The sequence below is a fragment of the Anarrhichthys ocellatus genome, unplaced genomic scaffold (assembly GCF_004355925.1).
Source record: "Anarrhichthys ocellatus isolate YVR2014 unplaced genomic scaffold, GSC_Weel_1.0 scaffold25, whole genome shotgun sequence".
In the NCBI taxonomy this organism is placed as follows: domain Eukaryota; kingdom Metazoa; phylum Chordata; class Actinopteri; order Perciformes; family Anarhichadidae; genus Anarrhichthys; species Anarrhichthys ocellatus.
Window position 1 is genome coordinate 814,043 of NW_022280055.1, and position 23,398 is coordinate 837,440.

The window sequence follows — 23,398 nt, forward strand, 5'->3', positions numbered from 1 at the left end:
AGAGAGAGAGAGAGAGAGAGAGAGAGAGAGAGAGAGAGAGAGAGAGAAAGAGAGAGACGGTTTGGAGCTGGAAAGCAGACTAGCATGAAAGGAAGGGTGTCACAAGCTCACGTCAGGCCTCTCAGGGATGTTCTCATCCAATCCTGAGACATCATCAGAGGCATCGCCTGCTGCTCCTCAGCTGGATGTATGTGGATACTAGCAAACCGCCAAACAACAGGGGGTGCCGGGGAAAAAATTATCCAAAATGGCCATACCAATCTCTGGCTGTCACTGAAGACCACCTTGTGCGTTTGTGCTTTTGCAAATATTTATCTGAATTCACACTTGGCTTCATTTGACAAGAGCAACCTATCTATGGATGCAAAATGGTAATGACTCCTAAACCACGCTGGAATAATGAACTCGTTAGCGCTGAGCTGCACCCCGGACTCCCAACGGCTCAAATGGACTCTGAATCAAACAGCCATGTTGGTTGTGACTACGTCCAGCGGACACTGGAAACTGTACGCCCAGCAGACACATCAGCTGATCTAAAGACACGGATCGGTCGCGTCTCATGTGACTCCTCACAGAAGAAAAAGCGTGATCTGTGGAAATCAAGAGGATGGCGGAGCAAGAGAAGCTCCACCGGTGCATGTCTTAGCCCTTTGAAATAATGCAAAACCCACCAAACAGGACACGGTGAAGGCTGTTAATATGCATGTCAGCAGTTAGATACCTACGAAGATTTCATTTTGTATTAAATGTCGGTAAAGGCAGCAATTGGACTGGTCTAGGAACTAGAAACAGTTAAGTGCTCTCTGTGGAATATAAGACTTTCTACATTTTCTGTCATGCAAAACCAACTTCAGAATCGTTTTTTAAGCATGCCCCTCATTAAAGATACTTTCAAATCAGCTTTACCAAATCTCCTCTTCGCAGTTTCATTCCAAATGTCAAAGAAAACAACACCAGCTACTAAAAGTTTCAGTGATGCATTTTGTAAAACGGGTATAAACAGCGAAGAGTAAGTGCTTTTCTTCCTCTTTTTGCTTCTTTTTTTAAACAAAACGTTTTGGCCTCCGGTGAAGGCCAACAGACAAACCAAACAGACGCTCTTTCACGGACTAGTTTTTAAAAGGTTACGCTTTAATTGACATAATTAGGGCTTAAGAAACGCTATATTGACGGTGAAAAACAACTCAAACAAGTAAGCAGCAAACGCATATGATAAAAAAAATACAATACAAGACTTGTGATTTAAAACAGTACAGTAATGTACAGATTAAAAAACAATAAAAACACTGAACTGGGTCGATAAAGAATTCATCCAGACTCTTATTGCCTGAATGAAGCAAACTGCTGTCAAAGCACCTGCGCACTTATTTTCTGCTTTGCACGGTCTCGTTTTCTTCTCTACCGGCCGGGTCAAGGACAGATCAGTAGCGACACCCCCCCCCCCCCCCCCCACACACACACCCACCCGCCCCCCCACCCCTCCGGTCAGCATTTGTCCCTTTTTATCTGAGGAGAACGCTCGCAGGCGGGTCTGCCTGTTTGTCCTGCGTTCTAGTCAATCACACCACCAAAACAGGCCAACCAATCGACGCACACATTGCATGGTTACACTTCAGACGGGGTGTTTGGGAGGCAAACATTTGAATGACAGTGCAAACATACACAGTGTTGCGACGCTGCTCTGCGGCTTGCCACGTGCGTAACACAGCGGCGACGCAGCTATGCCAGTTCCCTGTAGAGACTTACAGTTCATGCAATATTGCTTCCTTCAAATATTGGCAATTTACAACTAAACACCAATTCCATCGTCGTCGTCCCTGTGACTCGATCTGGATACAAGCATTATACACCGCAGCTTTTTAACCAGTAGAACTCAGCACCTGGAAGTGAGAGGGCTTCATTAGGGCTGTAGTGTATCTAGCGACAGCCAGACAGACTTTCGGAACTGCAGCGTTTAATGGAAACAGCTGGGCGGCATGTGGGTTAATGTAATGGCCTTGCATGTTGAGCAGAAGTGGCGCTAAGCTCGGGCTATCAGAGAGTCATCGACGGAGCAGAGCTGCCGCTCCATCTCTCTCTCGCCGGCCCCGCTTCTCCAGCTCTCCCTTTTCACTCCCCTCTAAGCACCCATCAATTGAGGCACTGAAGCCATCAGTGCCCACGCTTAGCCCGCCTGTCTCATTGCTTGGATAGCCGCGTGTGTGTGTGTGTGTGTGTGAGTGAGAGAGAGCTTTAGTGTTTGAGGCTGCTTGTGTGTGGAGCCCCTTGATTGGACTCTACAGCAGAGGCTGGAACATTAATGAACACTGCCCGTCACAGTCACAGTCCTCTCTGCTGATCCCTCACCCGTCACTCTGGGCGATGGATCAGCGTGGCCTGATCTAAATGGGCTCTCTTTACTTTTCTCTTGCTCCCGCCGCCTGCTTTGGATGGCTGGCTGGGGATCACCGAGATCGGCGGAGGCATCTAATCCCGGTCTCTCTCTCTCTCTCTCTGCCCACACCTCCCCTCAAGTGTTTGTTCCAGCTGTACTTTGGTGGATTTCAAGTCAAAATCAGGACCGGATTCAGTCCCACACTTGAATCAGTCTGTGATATTCTGACAAAACGTCTGGGACTGAAACACCTCAATAAAGTTTCTACTTTGTCAAGTTTTGAAAAGGACTGACCGACGAAATAAAAAGGTTAGAATTTGCAATTCTTCTGGAGAAATCGATGAAAAGATAAACAATACGATCAGTATCAGCACCACATCTACAGATCAGATGTGACTGATCCAAATGAAGTCATTACGACATTGAATGTTTCAGGTATTGGTAACAAACTGTCAAGCACAAAATATTGTGTATGAACATCTCCACGTAATATGACATCGCTTCCTTGTTGGGCTAAGTATCAGCATTCGATGCCTTGAATCGCAATAAATAACAGTAGTATTTAAACTTCTTCAGTCAAACGATACCTCAGTATCCCTTAAGGGTACTGGTATTGATACTATCATGATTTTCTTTTAACAATACCCAGTACTACCTCCTTGTGTTACTTGCAGTGTGGAAGCATAATGCAAATTTCAAACTGTGGGGAAAAACTCTAAGTACGAAGGAAACCCAGCCAACTGACATTCAGTTAGGTTGTCGGGTTTTGTTTCTTGAATAAGACCAAAACGCTGAGTGCAATCTGGTCCTAATATATATAGTGACCTCTACCGTAATTGCATTCAATTCCTTCATCGCATTTACGTGCTTCTGTTCCAACTGAGGCGAAGTTACTGTGAACACATTTTTGTTTCACAACACAGCAAGTTTTGGTTGTGCTACCAGATTCTACGCTGGAGCCTGAACAGAAGAAAAGTCAACAATGCACCATTCTGGATTGTCAAGATCCTTGTTGTTTTTCTTGCTTCGATCAAACGATCCAACTCTCGGCAGGACCACCACAAAACTAGCGCGGCAAAAAGTCTTCCATCCTCGTCTTAGGCATCTGAAAACAGAATAAGCTTGTTACTCCGTCCCGGCTTCGGAGTCTGCACGGCTCACACACCCTAGAAGCACCCAGCCACATAATGTCAACCTGCGGAACATCCTTCCAATCCACACTCGGGAAGGAGCGCTCATTATGAATATGCAAGGTTGCAGTAGAAGCAGGCTTTAGTCCTTACGCCCATGTTTTATTTAATGAGCCTGGGGTTGGTTTGGCTTGATTTGCATGTGCTTGATATAGAATCACACACTGCTCATGCCCACACACTCGCCAATATAGGAACATGTTGATTCCATTTTTCGCTTGGCTTGTCTGTCAGTTGACGCCGGCAGAAGGACCGTGACTCAATTCTTCCAGTGAGGCGGATTGCTGGGGTTTCTCATTCCTGTGCACGTTTGCATCAAGGACGGAGGCTCTGCTGTTCGGAAGTCTACGTGCGCATGTATGCGGGCCGTGTGATCTGAGGTGTGCCGTTTGAAGCGGAGTACACGGGGGGGGGGGGTTTCTCCCAAGTGATGGAAGGCTGTGAAGAGAATAGTGCTGATGTGGTCCCTCTCTCCGACAACCGCCAGATAGCACCAAGTGAGGAGGCAGCAGGATACGAACTACATGAAAAAGGCCTAAAAAAAAACCTGCAGCCAGCTCGAACATGCCTTTGATAACAGACAAAAGAAAGAAAGAAAAAAAAGATGTAAAACTCCCTTGTCTCCTTCCACTTCTAATCTGGAAAACCGGCACGGATGAAAATGTGGCTCATTCCATACTTGGCAATTAATAGAACCTGGGACAGAAATGTGTCCCGCTTTGATGATGTCGGTGCTTTGAGGAATGAGGGACAGGTCAGCGCTGGCGTCACGGACATCAGAGGCCCTTAGCGCTGTGGCGAGATGTCAGACCGGCTCGCGCCATTCGTCGTGTGATGAGGCCTGGACAGACGCGCAGAAGGAGGGTGAGGGGGGGGGGGGGGGGGGGGGGGGAACGTGACAAGGCAAGCAGAAACGGGGATGATTCAACCCTGCAGTCAGGATGGAGGCAGGCAGGGAAGGGAAGGATACGGAGAGCACATGGCAGAGAAAAGAAAAACGGAAAGGGAGAGGAACAGAAAGAAGAGGGCAGCGGGAGAGATGATCATGACAGGGACAACAAATGGGGAGGTTCTATATTACAGTAAACAGGAATTCACCGAGAGGGGGCGGGGGGGATAAAGGAGGAATGCATTAATAGAGAACCGCACAGAGTGAATGAAGCATGTTAATGAAAAGGGCTGCTGCTGAGCGAACGGGAATACGGCTTTTGAAAAAGCCGAACCTCGCAGCAATAATGAATGAAAGGCGTGGTGGTGGGAGCAGAATTAAAAAGACAAACAAGTGGACTGAATCAAAATTGAAAAATCGAAATCCCCAACGCGTCAAAAGAGGTGATATTGTGACCAGAAGTGGCCCCGGGCTGGGGATAAATAAGGACCCAGATGAACCCACAAGCACAGCACACAGCTGTCCAGTCGGCTCCAGTGTAGCTGCTCTGTAACACAAGAAGAAGACAAACGTGTGGTTCTCCTGCAGAACTCCCCGGGCGGGATGCGAGCTGCTGCATGAATGTGAAACAGGGCATTGCAGAACAAGGAGTGCACATCCTCTGCAAACTTTCACTGAATAATTTAATGGTCTGTGTTTTAAGAAATAAGAGCCCGTTTCTCTACTTTCGATCGCTGACTGATCCGACGCCATGGCAGTTTGTGAAAGCTTTTTCATTTTACTCTTGAGAAAGACAAATACGCGTCTGGAAAGTCCTTCACAGGAAATGTCTTCTTCCACACAGAGACTGGTGGTGATACTTTTGTTTTTTTTGGGGGGGTCCACTTTGGTCCGTAAATATGGTTATGGAATGAAAATAAAATCCTAATCAAATAAAATGCAGTTTAAAACGATAAATTGGTCAGCCAGGCGTCTCAGTTTGTGTGCAATTCATTCTTTCCGCTGTTAAAAGGCAGACGTAAGAACACCCATTAAAATATCAAAAGGTTAAAGGAGGACACCATGTTTCTGAGAGACTCATTTGTAGTGTATTGAGTGTTGACCTCTTCAGCTCATTTCCCTTCTCCGTGCATCCGGACGTGGGTGAAGTTGTCCCAGAAATCCCTTAATCATCGCCAGGTTAATAATGATGAATTTCGTACAAGGCGTCTTTCACTTCATTGGTCATTTGTGTACTTCGACAGCGGTATCAGCGGGTGTGGGCGGGGTTGGGAGGATGTAGGGAGTGCCATGTGGTCAAAAGGTGTGGTGTCGGCACCGTGCGCCATCTGGAAGGCTGGTGGGAGCCGAGGACCTAGCGGTGAGAGCAGACTGCCACCTTATCTCGGGCCAGAGTCCATCTGTGCGCGAGTGTTTGCGCGGAGAGAGAGAATTGAGAACAAGCAAAATTACAGATATCAAGGGAGGATGCTTGCGCGGCCATTTAATACAACTCTATCTGTCAGCCGCCTGGAAGATAGGTTGAGAAATAAAGAAAGCCTGAGGAGCAGTGACAGATGGAGAGGAAAAGAGGTATTATTAAGTGTGTCAGATCATATTGACAGGGGTGTCCCGAAACAGAACTACTGTTCCTTTTGATATTACATCACATGATGTGAGCCATTTGTGTTCACATGCAACAGAAAACCCTATAACATGGTTAACTTTCAGTAAAAATGTATGTCAGCGGACAGAAGGAGGCGTTTGGGTTCGGGTTAGTGAAGGAAAACAAAGCCCTGTACTGGCGTCCACAGTGCGGACAGGCCGGCTGGTCCCCATCGCGAGCCAGAGTAAAGCTAGGCTAAAACATCAGAGGTGCACTGATAGTGTCTGCAACATCAGTACTGGGGCTACTAAGGCACCTTGATACTCATAGCTTGCACCAGAAAATGAATTATTCCGTTCCGGATAGCAGAACTGATACTCTTCAAGATTTGTCCTTTGATATGTCCTTTCCCCCCCCCCTCCGCTTTTCCGTCACATTATTACTATTGCGTGAAAATTCTTTACCGTCAACGTAGATAATGAAAAAGATTCTTTTGATGCACACTTTCATTCAACTGGTCGATCCATTTAATGAACTACTCACCCGATTGCTTATACAGATTATATGCACCGCTGTCAAATATTGCTTTGCTTTGCAGAGACAGTTCTCTTCGCCAACAATCCTGTAGTCGGCTTTTTCTAAATGAATCCATCTGAAGCATTATTTGCTCAGCTTATTAAAAGGATATCTTTATAGCCGATATTCCCTCAACTGCCAATGCACCACGCATTGCACGAGAGCCGCTCTTATTCTTGAGGCTTTTGTGCAACAGTGTGGCAGTTATCATTATCAGTTGTTTTCTCTGTCAATTAATTGATAGTTCTGTTGATCAAATGTACAAAAGAACTGTGATAAATTCACATATTTCTTTCAATGGATTATTTTAAAATTCAAAAGCACAAATATATTAAATTCAGGGCTGCAACTAACAATTATTTCCATTATTGATTTCAGATTATCGTGTCCATGAATAAAATGTCAGAAAATAGTGAAAGTTGCCTCGCAGAATTTCCAAATGCTCAACATTTTTAACAATTAAAACTGTTAATTCTTTAGATCGACTAATGGAGTGACTATTTCTGCTTCCTTTCCTGGTGTCCACGGGTTTGTGGTTCCCTCTTCATCCCTGCACCACCACTGCCATGGCGTGCACACACAAACAATGCAGGAAGCCCGTGCCGTGTGTTTCTTCTGGCAAGTTCGACTTTGCCGTCATTACACCACCGCCTTCGGCCTGGTTAGAGCAGGTCTGACACAGTCCGGGTCTATTGCTTGTTGCCGCGTTGCCTACATTGTAGGTCAACGCGCACACTAACACAATTGTACAAAAAACACACGAGAATGCATACACCAAATACACAGCGAGGCCCCCTTGGCTATAGAACCACTCTCCTTGCTCTCGAATACAATGTATGTTGTTTGTTTGCTGGATCTGAGTTGCCCTGCAGCATTACCCCGACGCGGCCAAGCGTAGCCTACATTGGACACACACTCTGTCAACGGCAGTAAGCAAGCAAGAGCACTGCACTGCCAAGAGATACGGAGCAACAAATCTATACCTCTCACAGAATGGGGGGGGGGGGGGGGGGGGGGGGTATCTAGCTACGATATATTGTAGGATTTGATAAACAGCTGGGGTCGGGTGGCGGGTCAGCGCACTATTAAGTCATTCTGACAATTTTGATCCATTGCACGCAGTACTGGCACGAGGCACTGGGCGTCACCTAAGAGGGGTGAGGGAGAAGCATGAAACAAACAAGAGACCGTCTTTACCGCAACGAGATGAGAAGCGATAAGAGACATCAGAGGGAGAGTCGGCTTTATCAGACTGCGGCGAGAAACGCAGCCCCCCACCCCCCCTCTAGGGATAAGGGAGGAGACGGGATGGGCAACATGGAGGGGGAGGGCTGATGTAAAACGGTGTTAAATCACGTCTATTAACAGAAAATGAAACAACAATACCTTTGGACTTATTGCAAGATTGTAATACTTGTAATGAATATCTGAAAACGCAGTATATTGGACAATCCTAGGGAATAGAAATGGGGGGGGGGGTATTTATATTCTTTACTTTATATAATGGTCTTCAGCTCTGTGAGGGGAGCGTGGGACTCAATCGGGAAACGGAGGCCTTTGTTTTAATTAGCAGTTTAATTTTTAGGCTGCTAATGGCCTGGTAAATATAACGGGTTAATAACTCAGCAAGCACACGATCAATCACCGGATTTGTCATTTTGTAAAGCTGGGGAAAGCACCAATTTAGGCACGCATGACCGTATAGTATGTTTGCGTGGGCGTGTATTTATGAGTGTGTTGTTATAATCAGCAAAAAAGGCACCGAGCAGCAGCCATGCCTGAGGTGGGTTATTCCAAACTGACCTAGTATCAGCTCTTAGCTGTACACATCGGGAGGTCATTTTCTGTAAGCCGATGATCCTGATGTTTGGCATGTTGAAAAAGTAGCTGTTAGCAGCCTGAGGAGTGGAGGTCAACTGTCCAAAATGATCTCTCCAGTCACTGTACTAGACAAAAAGCCTCTGTAAGGGGAAACAGATTTTACAGCCTTTATATCCTTAAGGTATGTTGAGTCACGTTCGTTTCAAGATAACTTCATGTACAGTGGATGCATTCAGTTGTAGTACTTAGAAATGTGTGTGTGTGTGTGTGTGTGTTTGAGGGCATGCGTGTGGGCATGAGCCCAATGAGGCAGAAAGGGTGCCAGTAGCCTTTGAGGAAGGAGCATGTGTCCGGCATCCACTGCTGTTGTGCTGGGTCACAGATGTCACCTGCTCCAGCAGCCTGCCTCACACCACTCGCCCTCCCCCCCCCCCCACCATCACCACCACTCGCCTGCTTGTAAAAAAACAGCAGTATAACAAGAGGCGAACACAAGTAGCCCACAGTGTTGGTGGTTATTTGGATTCTATCGTATTGTTTTGTGACGCGGGTCACAGAATGATCACAAAACATCCGCAACAGTCGCTCGGGATTAAAAACAAGTGAAACGCTGTCCGGAGCTACCGGCTATGTTACGCTGCGACGGCCTTTTGCCAAGTACTGACACCGCGAAGTTAAACTGAATTAAACACTACTGGCTGGTGGGTTGGTGGCCTTAAACACAGCAAATTAGCCTGGATAGAAGCCCGGCAAAGGAAAACATACTGAGATAATGTCAGCCACAAGGGGAAGTGTGAAACCACCATTCCACCAGATAAATCAACTATGAGACAAAGAAGTGTGTGTGTGTGTGTGTGTGTGTGTACGTTGCAAGAGCATATAGACTGCTAATCTTTCAAAGGAGCTCCCATCCATTTGTGTGGTCATCTTTTTTAGAAGGCCTGCAATTCCTTTTGCACGCCTCACCACTTGTTTGCTTGAGAAGCCAAGATGCTTTACCACAGGAATCCTCCATGGAGATTGTTGATGTGTTCATCTTTCTCTCTCTCACACACACACACACACACACACTAAATTTGCCCACGCACACATCACTGACATTTGTTTTTCGGAGCGTCTTTAAATTACCACACGTATTAGGGAAGCACTGCCAAGACCCCCTTTTTTATTATTCCTCCTAATCCTGTGTGTTTACAGGGTCAGCGGCTGCCTCCCCTCTCCCCCTCACACCTCCGCCTCTCTCCCTGGCTCCCCTCCGCCTGCAGAAACAGACAAGTGGCTGCACCAGGTCTCCCTCGGAGCCCATACTGCGCTGCACCGACAGATCAGGGTCGGACAGCATGGCACGCTCCTCTGCCACACGCCCGCCTCATGTCCCTGCACTGGCCACCAACTGTGACTCGCTTCTCATAAAAACCAGCCAGGCAGTTCTCCATGCCAGTTTAATGTTGTTAAATTGCCATGTGGTTATGCTTTTCATATTTAATCTGATATTCAAGTTTTTTTGGGTAACCGTTACAACAATAATAGCTTACGCTTTTCAATAAAGATTGAGGCATCAGTGTTGGAGATGCGCCGACCTGCAGATTTTCTTTTTAAGAACTAGAATTGACAGCAAGACTCCAGACAAAACCTCTTTTTTAACATTGTCCCGGAACAATCTACCGTCACTCAACTCTCCATTGTAGTGAGTAGAGCTTGAACGCATCTTAATGCTAGCTAATGCAACCTCAGTCATGGTAGCTGTTTTAGCTCCGCTGTAGGCAGGACCATTAACCTCTCCTCAGTTGAGCCCAACAAGCTGCCGGGTTGCAACTATAACAAGGTGCAACGGGTTAAATCTGCCATTTAACGGCTGCAGTGCATGCGCAAAACACACAGCTACAATGTTGCATGCGCTGTCTTGGACATATGCAGCCTTTGCCCTTATTCATTCCCTAATATATCGCAGGAAGAAATAATGGTTTTTCCAATATCGAGCAGCCATACTACTCACTTCAAGCAGCAATTCTGCAAAAGCACCCAGAATTGGACTTCTCTCTCAAGCTCTCTTATACCATTCTTCACACTACAACTCCCATCACTTCTGTGTATACAACCCAATGCAACACCATGAATGATTCTAGGAAAACCTGAATGTGTGCGCCTTTATCTCCATTAGACTCACAGCATCACGTTCCTCTCTACGAGAGCAAGCTTTGACTGTGGCTATTCGGAACAGGTACAAACACTTAAGACATGTTAGGATGACACTCTGTAATTCTTAGATTATTCTTATTATTATATATAGATTATATCTTTCATTCTTTTAACCATTAAACCTTTTGTAAGGCATTTTGTAGGTTATGAAAGGACTTTTACTTTCTTAATAAAAATGGACCTCAGAAGGGCCACCGGTTTTCTGTAACTTTAGTTTCTAGTAAAGGATACTAGATAATGAAATTGTAGAACAGTTAAACTATTTGCTGGAGAGTGTGCTGTACAAGCTGCTTGGACAAAGTTGGAAAAGGATAGCCTCGTTAACTTAATCTCTGTGAGAGAATGCCCGGATGATACCTAGGGGGTAGCTCACATTGTTAATTAATTGTTAATTGTTAATTAATGAACTAGACTTTTCAAGTTAAGTTTTGGAACAGAGTGCTAAAAGTTTAACATTCACAGTAAGGGGCCATGATTACAACGGCACGGTGAAAATCGTGATTTTCTGGATCTGCTTGTAAGAAACAGCCAGGGACACGAAGAAGGTTCACTCGAGTAGGAAGGCCGGGGCACTAGGAGCGCGATGTGGGGGCCTGGTGGGCGCTTGCAGCCCATGCTTCTAATCCCAGTTAAGACAAGCCCGGCAGGCAAGCCGACACAAAGGAGCTCGGTCCAGTGTTAGTGGAATTAAAGCAAAGCCTCTCCTCTGTTAGGCTAATCCACAAGACAATGATTATCAGCGGGGCAACGTTGCCACGGTGATAAACATGGCTCAAGAGGGCCTCAATTAGGGCGCCAATTGCCAAAGGAGAGCAAAGACTGAGTGAGGCCAACGGAGCTGCCGTGAACTAAAAAAAAAGACTTAAAAAAAAGTGTGCGAAAGGCGTTTTGTTATTCCAACCGAGTGGATGGGTCGGTTTTCAAACAGGAGAGTAAGCTTACAGATGAGGCTTGAACCTCGCAGTTTGACTGTAGCCAGTCTTGACCCACTCCAGGCTGTAAAGACCTCCCCACTCACCGGGACAAGTGCAAGTACAAGTACATGTAATTAGCTCTCGAATGGAGGCAAGGTATGCTATTCTGCAGCCGCTATAGGGTAGCATTATGGCTCTAAATAATATGTTTTCTGTACTGCGAATGTGGAAAAATGAAGTGCGAGTATGCCTCACGGGGTTGTGGTTTGCCTCATTCATCCCCTAATGTGACAGCGCAGCAGTTCAGGTGGTAGCACTCTTTTCGTTTTTTTGTTTAAACATCACGAGTTGGAGGACAACCATAACACTGGATTCATCTACAATAATCCTTCATTTACTCTATAAATCAAAGTGAGGCGGCAAAAGCCCTCGCCGGGTGTTTAAAGCTCTTCACTGAGTTGATGTGCCAACTTCAATTCCTTGCTGTTGTCACAAGATCAAAGAAAGTAAACACCAGACTAGGGGAGGCGGTTTTCTGTCTCTGGAGCGGCTTGTCACACTTTACAGATGCATATTTGAAAACCTGGGTAGTGTGGCTGGCATCACACGAGTGTCTCCTTCGTCCTCGTCAAAACTGGCTCTGGGTCACAGACGGACAGATAGTATACATCCGATTGGATCAGGCTTCTCTTGCTCCCTCCCTCCTCTGTCCCACAGCTCCAAAGGCGTAATAATACTTGGTACTGCTGTGTCATCTCATCGAAGTCCTATTAGGGGCTCTTATATCTGACTGGCATGTTGTTATTAATCTCCCAGACCACAGCTGAAACTGAGGAACGGGTCTGCCAAGTCGCCTCTGCATTGATGGCACTGGCAATGAGGAGCAGTGGGGTTTGGTGGAGGGATGGTACCAGGACGACATGAAAAGAGAGGAGGGAGCGGGTGGCAACACCTTGTGACGCAACACTCCTGGGGCTACATGACAGCCATGTCAGATGCAAATAGTCTCATGCTGATCTGCCCAGGGCTTTGCCATAAGTGATCGCTGTGCTGCCACTCTCACAAATGCTGACGACTGAGGGGAGTCAACGCAGCAGGATGGATTGTAGAAAAGTGCCGATTGGGGATGGGGTCCAATAACCGGTTCCTGTTCCCAGTCGTCAAAATACATGCATTTCGTTAAGCTCTGATGAATCTTTTATTGAACCATTTATCTATACTCTTTAGTTTTTACTAGCTTTAGTTAATTGCAAATGATGAGGGATTTGGGAGGATTCAGATATGATAAGTGGATTTGATACTGGATGACCTGGACTCACTCCCAACTCCTCAAATCATAAAACTCACAGTTTGGATCGTATCACTTATTAGAGTCACGGATCGGATCAGCACAAATGTCAGTGTAAACCATTAAACATGTTAAATGTTATCCTTTAACTTTGTGATAGTCACCTATAGTGTTTTTTGTCCTCATAAAAACAAACAATTTAAATGATAAAAAATATATTTTTTTTATGGATTAAAACAAATCTTGTCATCAGTAGATGATGTATTAAAAGCTACTTAGAAGTATTTAAAATAGGTCATAATTCCCTTTCTAAGATCTGTTTTTGTGAAAACATCTCCTTCAAACAACTGGATTTATTCAAGTTTCTCACCAACACTACAATTTACGAGATCACATGTGAACACATCACAGTAACGTTAGTATTTACCTTCGCCCAATACTCATTTTCACTGAACATAGAATATAATGGTCTGTTACACCACTACTGCTTAGTGTGGGTGGAGGTGGATGGATCAAACAACATTACTTTGTCTTATTTCGTCAAGTGAATTGTTAATCATCTATAAGTCACTCAGTAGACGCGTGAGTTGTTCGTCAAGTTACGCCAACCCTGATCTTTACCCTAACTAAGTGGTGGTGTTGCCTAAACCTAACTTCCTGTGAAGTTGGCAGTTTATTTCGAAAAGACACCATGCAAGTGGAAACTGACACATCCAAAATGAGCACTAGCCAGGTACCTAGAGTGTCATAGTTTGAAGTTTAGGGCCGCAGACGAAGCATCGGTACACGGCGAGTTGGTGGTGAGAACTTGATGTACTTTGGATTTGGTTGCAATGAAACAGTAACGAACCCCAACTCTCATGTGAGAAAGCAAAGATTACCTTTGAATCTAACTGGGAGCTAAGCACACGTCTCGGGTTAGGATAAGAGGTCCTGCAGGGTTCAAGATGTTACAGTTGCAGTGTTTTTTTTCAACCCAATGATCTCAACAACCGAAGTTGAAAAGAAATTAAGAAACAGCAATGGTGAACGAGAGTAAGGACAGAGACAAAGAGGAAAAACTGAAATTACAAGAGTGTGTTCTTTTCCACTTTCTGTGGACCTTTGAGCCTCAAAAAGCCTCAAAGAGAAAAGAGCTGTAGCTCCCAAAATGATAAAAGACCACACTATCCTCCCGCCACTGAGACAGATGCTTCAAAATCTTCAGGCTCAGGCTGGTAAAAATCACTCCTCCCCACATGCAACCAGCTAAACTTTAGATGCACTGTCTGAACTGAGGCTTCAGAGACACTAGAGAACACTTAACCCGCTGTATCAGTCACTATGCTGAGATTACATCCTGGACACAGATGGTTTAAGGTTGTACTGCAGACATCCACAGGAACATGTCTGTTTCTTAGACATTGTTTGTCAAGCGATTGTTCTGCAAGGTGTACCATTACAGCTTTCTAGCAAATGTACAGCTCAATTTACCCTCACCACAGTGGTTACGACTGGTTACACAGCCCTTTTCAGGTCGGCAATAATGTATTTTAGAAATGATGTGGAACGGAAAAATGGTTGTGCTCCTTTTTGATGGAAAAACCCTGGCAACCAATACGATGTGTGTTGTCTTCAGAGTAATACATGTCACTTCTCATAAACTGCCAATGCAAACACATGCAGACTACATTGTACAAGGTTAGAAAATACATATTGATGTTGCAGTATAAAATAATGCAATATGTACAACGCAAAGCCTACAACAGGAGAATAATACATTCATTTTATAACTTAATCAATGACAAAAACATTGAGAAGGAGTCTTTTCTGGCACAGAGGACTCCTTAACACACAGAAATATCATTAAGCAACAAGAGATTGGACATCACCGAGTGGTTTTTATATTAGTTATTCCCACAATCATCCGAAGGGGAGGCTCCTGGAATCGTTTCAAGTCCCATGTCTCATGTAAATACATCCTTAAATCTATTCTTCAAATGCAATATACGTCAAAATAAAGCTCACGCGATGTCCTGTCCACATTTTTTCAGATCAAGCTCTCTGCGGTACTCTCTTCTGTCTTTGTGTGAGCAAATTGCAGAGGTATGAATTCATGTCGAATCATTGTGCAAGGATCCCAGTGTGATCCCTCCATTTGTACAAACAAGCAGATATTTCATTCATTCTTCATTATCTGAGGGATCAAATGTAGAAACACCACAACTGTCCACTAAAGCGCTGCTGTATGCATTTAATGACCAGGTGTGTCTGACTCAGAGCCCACAGCAGTACACAAAAATAAATACTGAACGCATTTTTCAATATTGATTCACAGTTAAAATTGTTGTCCTTTGTAAAACACCACCGTGATCCTTTGCTGATGTCCTCAATTGAATCCACCTCCGCCCTAGAGGAGAGTTGTGAGAACTCAAAAGAATAATCCACCCGCAGATACTCGCACGGCTGAAAATCTTCAATATGCGATGAACAATGCATTCCAGGAGTTGCTCGGTGATTGTTTACGATGTTGTTGTACCCACTTTCTTTCAGCCTTTCCTGTTTAATTTGATTTCAGTTAGTGATTTCCTATATTTCCCAGAGCGCTTTTCAACAACCCGCGGAGAAAAGGACTGCCAAACTCAATGGAACTGTTGTATTCGACTGTGGGTTATAGACCTATATGTAGGGGTACAATTATCGTAAATATAGTAAGCATATCAGAGCAAAGTGTTCTTTCACGAGAATGCAAAATATCTTGTTGCTCCTTTGCATTTTGGTCTTTTGAGGCTACTTATTGGAGCAATTAGCATGACAGCCTGGTTACCAACGGATTCCCTGCCCGTCTATTCATTGATCATCATGATTTAAAGTGAATGAGCGTGCCCCTTCATACCTGTGTGATCTCCGAAAACCTTCTATTCCCTCCTGCTCTCAGAATACAGGGCTGCTGTCTGTTCCCAGAGTTACATAGAAGTCAGCAGACTACAGGACCTTTTTCCATCGTGTCCTTTCCTCTGGAATGCGCTCCCCGCTCACATCAGACAGTCTTAACTCTGTTCAGGCCGCTAAATCCAATCGCCTTAACTTTCAGACCGTTGTTTATTGTTTGATGACTACAGGCCTTGTACCTGCTACCGTTCGGTCTCAATGAATACACCAACTACTGTACTGTTTCTGCACTTATAGTCCATGTTCGCCTTGCCCACCAGAATACCGTCTTTGTCCCTCCCACTGCGCGTTTGTTTCCTGTCTCCTGTGAATGGTGTGTTTGCCTCTTGTGTGTCCGTCCTCTTTCCAGGTCTCCACAGTGGTGAGGAGGTTATGTCACATTCTGCCTGTTGGTTTATCTTATCCACATCTTCTAAGGAAGACAGAGGGTGTTGTATGCTGTACGGATTGTAAAGCCCCTTGACGCCAATTTATGATATTGGGCTATATAAATAAAATTGACTCGACTATCAGGAAGTGTATCTTCATATTGTGTAAAGTGGATGTTTTTATATTTGCAATGCCTGAATGCAGATTTCGCTGTATATTCGCAATGTGACTGCTGCCTGATTGTTCCCCTGCTGTCTTCCAGGGCGCCATGCTGAGCCAGGTGACAGGACTCCTGCAACGGAAATCCAATCAGGCCAATCCTCTACGATCCCTTACAATCCTCTCAGCCGCCAGCCATCGGTAACACACACTGCACAGGACACACACACACACGCACAATGAACTCATTGATATAGCTAAGGGAGATTGGACACATGCACATTAACCACCTCACCTCCTCTAAAATTGGCACAGATGTTGGGGGGGGGGGGGGGCTTAGTGATCAGAGAAACCTTGAATCCCCTCCAGCTACAAGGACTACATCGTGTAGCTGACCTTACATTCAGACCTAGCAGTGGAGGCCGCAGAGATGAGTGTATCCCTTGGGGATCAATAGTGTCGCAGCAAAAAACACTCCCATGGCAAACAAACCCCCCCTGGAAGCAGGACTGGCACCAGTGACATAATACCCCCCACCCGCCTGTGAGAAAGATAATACAGGCCTTTCATCTTGGTCCAGGTCCCACTTTCCACTTGCCTGGATTTGAACCCTCTCTGGACCTGTGTGGAGGTCACATACAGGCCACCCAATACTGGCCAGCACTGTATCCGATACAGCTGGCTAAATGGAGGCCATTCAATAGTCCTCGTGTGTGGGTAGAGGTGGAGTGGCTGCTGGGAATTTGGGCTTCCAGTTGAAAACAGAATAATATCCACAATCCCCCCCGATGCAAAAGGCAAGCCTGTCACACAACCTTTCTACCCAAGTGTGGGATCTGCACCCATTCTGTCAGATGAGCTCAGAGTCTTGTTCTCTTCTATCCCCATGTGTGTGTCTTTGTGGGCTTGTGCATTCTGTGTTCTGGCTGCGGAATGAATTTGGGCTATTGTCACTGTGATCGTAATGGCCAGCATCTGGCTCTCTGGCAATCTTTTTCATTTTTTGGGGGGTGGAAGTGAGGTGGGTGATCTGACTGCTTACGCCTCGAGCTGCGCAGCTGTCCCAATTACTACCTCTCTCTTCATTCCTAATTTGCCCTCCGTACCCATCTGCCTCTTTTGCACTCCAAATCTCTGTCCCTTCCATTTGGAGATGCCGCTAGTGTGGGCTCGCACTTCCAGGGAGGTTCCCAATGCTAGAAAGAGCCCTTTATAGGCCGACGCAGGTCTGGAGCCTGTTTTCAGTTCGGCCCTGTGGGGCTCAGAAGACCCAGACAGTGCAGTATCTCGTCATGCGGCTGAGAATTTTTAGCAGCATCCCCGAATCCCTCCAGCCCTGCATGCCTGCTCTGATCCTGGCCTGAGCTGGGGACTCAGAGGGGCTGACAAGACTGTTTGATGGGCCATAGGCACTAAGCATCAGGGGATTTTTTTTTAGGTAGGTGGGTGGTTGGTTGGTTGGCAGGGAGAGGGGGGGGGGGTGTTTGTGTCCCACAGTGAGTCCCTCAGCAACTTCTGAAGAGCTAAAAATTCTCAGTGTGTGTCATACCCATGTGAATACGGTTCATCATGCAGAGGTGGCGCCACTAACTTCACTGCATTCTTCTGGTGTTGAGCATTCAAAGAGATATATATATATATATATATATATATACACACACACACACACACACACACAAAATAATGCAAAGGCACGCAGGCGGCTGTGCAACAAGGGGCAGTTAAGTGCTTCCAACTGAAAATGAGAAACAAAAAGGGAAGGAGAGAATGTTGCCGCTGCATGTGGATGGGTACATGCCTATTTCTGGACGGCTCCAATGAGCCACGAAGAAATGTCGTAAGACCCACTTCCCAGCTCAGGCTGCAGCAGCAATAACTCCCCAAGACACAGTAAAAGCGAGCACACATAAGTGCTTCCAACACACACACACACACACACACACACACACACACACACACACACACACACACACACACACACCCTTTCTGATGTGAGTGCACTGCAGGCTGGGCAGCCTTCCCGCAGGGCTAAACAGAGCTGGGCCAGCACACTCTTTAAGGGTCCGGGGTCAGGATCTCTGACGGGTCTACCCCCCTCAGCCCAAACCCAACACACACACACTCACTCACTCACTACGTCTTGCAAACCCACCCAAGACAGCTGTGGCTCAGGCAATGTGTGTTCTAGATCCAGTCCCTACACAAATCCAATCTGATGCCACATGGCTGCCGGGGCCAAGTTCCTATTGTGCCTGTCTGAATGAATTTCTAATCAGAAAGAACCCTTTTTCGTCCACTCTGTCTTCACACATTCAACTGAGTAAGACAGGTAGACAAGCAGCGAGACATTTAGACAGGCGGACAGCAGGGCAGGGCCTGCTGGGGCCTTTCCTTTTTGCTGCTGCTGCCGGAGAATGCCATCAGTCTGGATCAGGCTAGGCTGCTTCGAGCCGAGCTTCAGTCCGGCTCGCTGTTCTCCATGGAAACCTGCCCCACACACTCGCCCTGTGATTGGCTCGTACGATCACTAGACAGACACTCTGTCTTACATTACAGATAATAATGGCCCTCAGGTAGGATGGGAGCAGGAGGAGACTGATGGCAGAAATGCATTTTTTTTCCTACAGATGGTGCCCTGCAGAGAGGCTGCATTCTGCAAGAAATATGCATATATGCAGTTAGTTACAGCTCTACAGTTCCTACTCTGACGCACAAGACGTCATTCCATCAACATCTTGAGAGAGGTTAGCGATTATCTCCTCATCGCTTTGCTGGTGACTTCAAAAACCTAAAGGGTAGGTGAGACAGAAATCAAGCAGCACTCTCACAACAAAAATGCCAGCCAAATACCCACACTGGACATTGCTCACTGAACCATGTGGATGAACAAGCTAACTCTTTATCTTTCTCGTCTTTGGCAGACCAAGTGTTTAATAACAAGACTCAGAAATGAGTGTGTTTTCCATGTATCCATATTTCAGTCTTTGCCTTCCTCAAAGCAGATACACCAAAGGCAAAAAAGAAGCTTCTATTCAATGGCTTCTGCTCTATATACAGTACATTGTCTGGAATAGGGGAGAAAATACCCTGCACAGAGATTAACAATTCCAACAAAACAATGCATGAGCCTTCCTCTTTTGGTGGCATTGTTGCTTACTGCAGCTTGCTACAAGCACAGCCTCTTCACTTCAATGTGCTTTGTGTTTGTAAGCATGAAGCCCCCAAAACTGGAAACATGTCTCCAAAATGTGTTGTTTGTTTCCTCCATAGCTCTATTCAGCCGTCTCTTCTCATCCACCCGAGATTGGGGGGGGGGGGGGGGGGGGGGGGGGGGGGGGGGGGGAAGTGATATGTCTGGGAAAACGGGGTGCAAAAAGGGGATGTATGAACAGCACACTGAAGCCAATATCAAGCATTGTACACACACACACGCGCACACACACACACACTGTACAGTGAGCCAAAACACTGTGATGCTTGAAATTAGAATGGCTTTTCATGCAAACAGAGGCACTTGCTGTGCAGGTGACAGGCTGGTTCCCGCAGATGGAATTGAAATGAAAAACAAATCCCGACTTGCTATTTTAAATAAAAGTCCACTTGGCAGTGGCTCGCTGCGCTGAACCAAACAAGAGAAACGGAGCTTTGCCATGTGACAAATGTGCGCGGTGTTAAATGCAGATAAAACTATGAAATTAGTCGCCGCCCATTTTTTTTTTTTGCTCACCGCACCGCATCTAACCTCTTTGGCAGAGCACCACTAATATGTTTAATGAACTCATTAGTCAAAAAATGAAGACAGACAGTGGCATGGGACGTGGAAGGTGGAGGCACAGAGGGCAAACAGGGAGGGGAAAGAGAGAGAATAGCTCTCTAGAAAGCAGATTCTCCTGTATTATAGATGCAGTATCATGTGTTACAAGGCACCTGACAGCGAGTGCAACGTTTGTCCAATGCAATCAGCTCAACGAGCAGAAACAACACAAACTGGGAGGCATTCAGCAAAAAAAAAATAATAAAAAATTCAAACCTGCCAGGTGAATTTCGAGGGCTAGTTTTGAGTGTTATCGCTAATATTTAATTGCTTCATCAAAATTACAATGAACTGCTTTAACTTCATTATTTGCACTTGGCTGATATAAATGGGTCCACCCATGGCTATGCCTATTCATTCCCAAAATGCCAAAGCCCAGATCAAAGCACATTGCTGCCAAAGCATGAGTCACTTCACTTTATGTAAAATAGTTGGCCTCTGACAGTTTAAAAACACTTAAAATTCAAAAAAAAGTCTATCTGAAGCAGCACATTCCTCTGTAGACCAAGACAGAGCTCTCATGCTATGGCATTGACTGCTGTCACCGCAATATATATATATATATATATATATATATATATATGACTGTTTACTTATTCATGAGTGGGTTAGGGCAACTAACTCAATCAATCTGCTTCCAGTTACCCCGGCTGACTTTATTAGATAACATTAATGATGCATTAGTTGTCCATCGGTGTTGCGGGGTTGTTCCCCCCCTTGTCAGCAACTACAATTCAAATGAGAACAGTGGATATCGGCTGCAAATGGATCGAAACATTGAAAAATAATTGTGGCACTATACTACAGACAATATGCTGTCAAGGAAATAAAAACAAATAACACAGCGCGAGTTGAAATATGTCCTGTAATATCACCGGCAGACATTAGGCGATAAAGCCATACGTCACAAATCGATTTCATGTGGAAGCAAAAAAGAGGTATTGCACTTATTTCCCATTAAATCTGTCATATTGAACACGATTAAAAAAGAGCCGTACTGCATGCTGTGCCTTGGAACGCTTTCAACTTAAGTTGTGGAGATCATAACATTATCATGACAACATTGCACCCGTCCACGTACTGAGGATTTGCTGTGCGATTTGGACATTTATCACAAGCCATTTGGTGGCACTTTACATCACTGTGAGGGCAGGCATGCATCTTCTATTGGGGGGGGGGGGCTTAGATGAGCTACACTGAACCACATCCACCGTCTGCCTGAGCTGCCATCTCTATCATCATCCAGCTGTGTGAAGTGTGTGAGGAGGGACTGGGAAGCAGAAAGCCCTTCCTTCTTCCTCCGACTGCCCTGATGTGGTGAGAAATGAAGCTTGGACCTGTTATCTTCCTCTTTTTTAAAAAAATCATAACCACATATCAGAAGGCCTTATGATACATTGTAACCACACCTCCAGATACTGAAAACAAACGCACGCCTTGGCTGTGACGATTGTTACAAAGCGGTTCCCTGATAGCCGAGCACAGAGGCTGAAACACAGGCAGCTGCTTTGTCTGCTCGCCACACATTCGCCACATTAACCGGCAAAGACACTGAAGGATACGCACACTTGTCAAGGCACCTCCCCGTGTCATGTGTCTTCATTTTCACATTGTGTGTGTGTGTGTGTGCGTGTGCGTGTGCGCGAGGGTGGAGGTTAAAATGCCATTTCACTCTCATTTAACGGTGAGAACTTATACGCCCACGATTTATAGAAGAAGAAGAAGAAGAAGAAACCGCACACATACAGACAGCTAGCTTGTATGCTACAGGCTTCTAGCACTGTTGATGGCTGTAGCCTGAAACAACACTACCACACTAACGGTCCAGGTGACGCGGCGGTCTTAGGAGACATTTCAGGCCAACTGCCGGGGTCAGTACGCGGATACACTGTGAGCTGTTTTTTAACATGCCATGACCAATAAAGGAGACCGCGGGGCAGTCCGTCTGAATGTAACGCACCGAGGTATCACCCGGAACATCCAACTGAAGCGGCGCAAAAGCATCCGAGTATAACGGGACCAGGAATCCCTACCCACCGTGACCGCTATTTGGTCACCCGGCATCTCAAGCAGCGACGCAGTCAACAGGCCGGGGATGTAGCGGGGAGATCTGCGAGCTGAGCCTCCGTATAGCGCCTACATTTCCGCCATGCAAGCGGGATGTTGTTATCGCCTACCTTGACATGATACACCGGCTTCCAGCGGCATCCGACCGGGGCTGCTGAGACCGGGTCTGGCGCAGCGGCAGCCGAGAATTGTTGCTCCCACAAAATTGAGTAGAAAGGCTGCGGCGGAAACAGGAACTGGGAGAGTTGGGATCTCTGAATACGGAAGTGGAGTCTGCTCTGTGGGGATCTGCTGGATGGCTGGTGTCAAAGTGAACTAGTGAGAGGGGGACATTTCACATCCGGTCAGGGCTTCAAATTAACAGGCTGTAAGTAACTCACTAATGCAATGTTCCTGCTATCAACAGTTAGAGTTTAGTTAGTTAGTTGTAGCTGACTGCGGCAGCTGTGAGGATATCAGTGATTTTATTATTTTAGTTGATTGTATATTATAAACTCTACACATAAAGACAAATGTCTCAGCTCTGAATGTGTGGAGTCTTTTGTTGAGCTTCATTAAGGTGTTTATGAGGTATATTTAATGCTTCAGCCTAGTGGAAATTATTCCCACTTTGTGTTTGGTGACCATTTTAACTTTTTTAATGCAAACAGTAAGCACATTTGAAATATAGAATAATAAATATGGAGTCACCTATACCTCCTTTAAGCGTTAGGTATTTTATTTTGACGGTATGGTGCTCTTATTTCCTGTTTGCGTCTGGCTCTCACTGGCTGACTTGACTACTGATGGAAGTATGATGGAGTGGAAGCTGCAGTGCGCACACCAGTGTCGGGTTGTTGTACTGCAGTCGGGCTCATAGACAGACAGACCTGGTGCCACCGGGGCGATGGAGGGCACAACAAGGTACACAGGTGACTAGGTTCAGAGAAGACCGGGTTGTTGTTTTTAAATGTCATTTCTTGTTCATTGGCCACCAGAGACAACATCATCTTCATGGTGTTGAGGTGATGGCATAAATCTCCGATTTCTCAGTATGTGGCCAAGTAAACCCCAAACTCTTTGCAAGGTTAAATTTTGTTGTAAGAGACAATTACACAATAACAAGAAATGGCAAAAATAAAACACTGAACATCAACTGTATTTTGTATCACTGCCAATTTTCAGGAGAACATTTCAAAGTTAAGTGAAGTATAATTTATATGAGTACTGAATGCTAGTCTTA

At 45.6% G+C, this 23,398-nt stretch overlaps 1 protein-coding gene across 1 annotated transcript in view; it reads right to left on the minus strand.

The window, feature by feature from the left end:
- The window catches only part of fut8b (fucosyltransferase 8b (alpha (1,6) fucosyltransferase)), an 86,306-nt gene that overhangs the window by 52,998 nt on the left and 9,910 nt on the right, over window positions 1-23,398 (minus strand). Inside the window, exon 2 of the mRNA XM_031861625.1 lies at window positions 22,287-22,491. The gene's annotated coding sequence lies outside the window, so the exon portion shown is untranslated. The remainder of the gene's footprint in view (window positions 1-22,286; window positions 22,492-23,398) is intronic.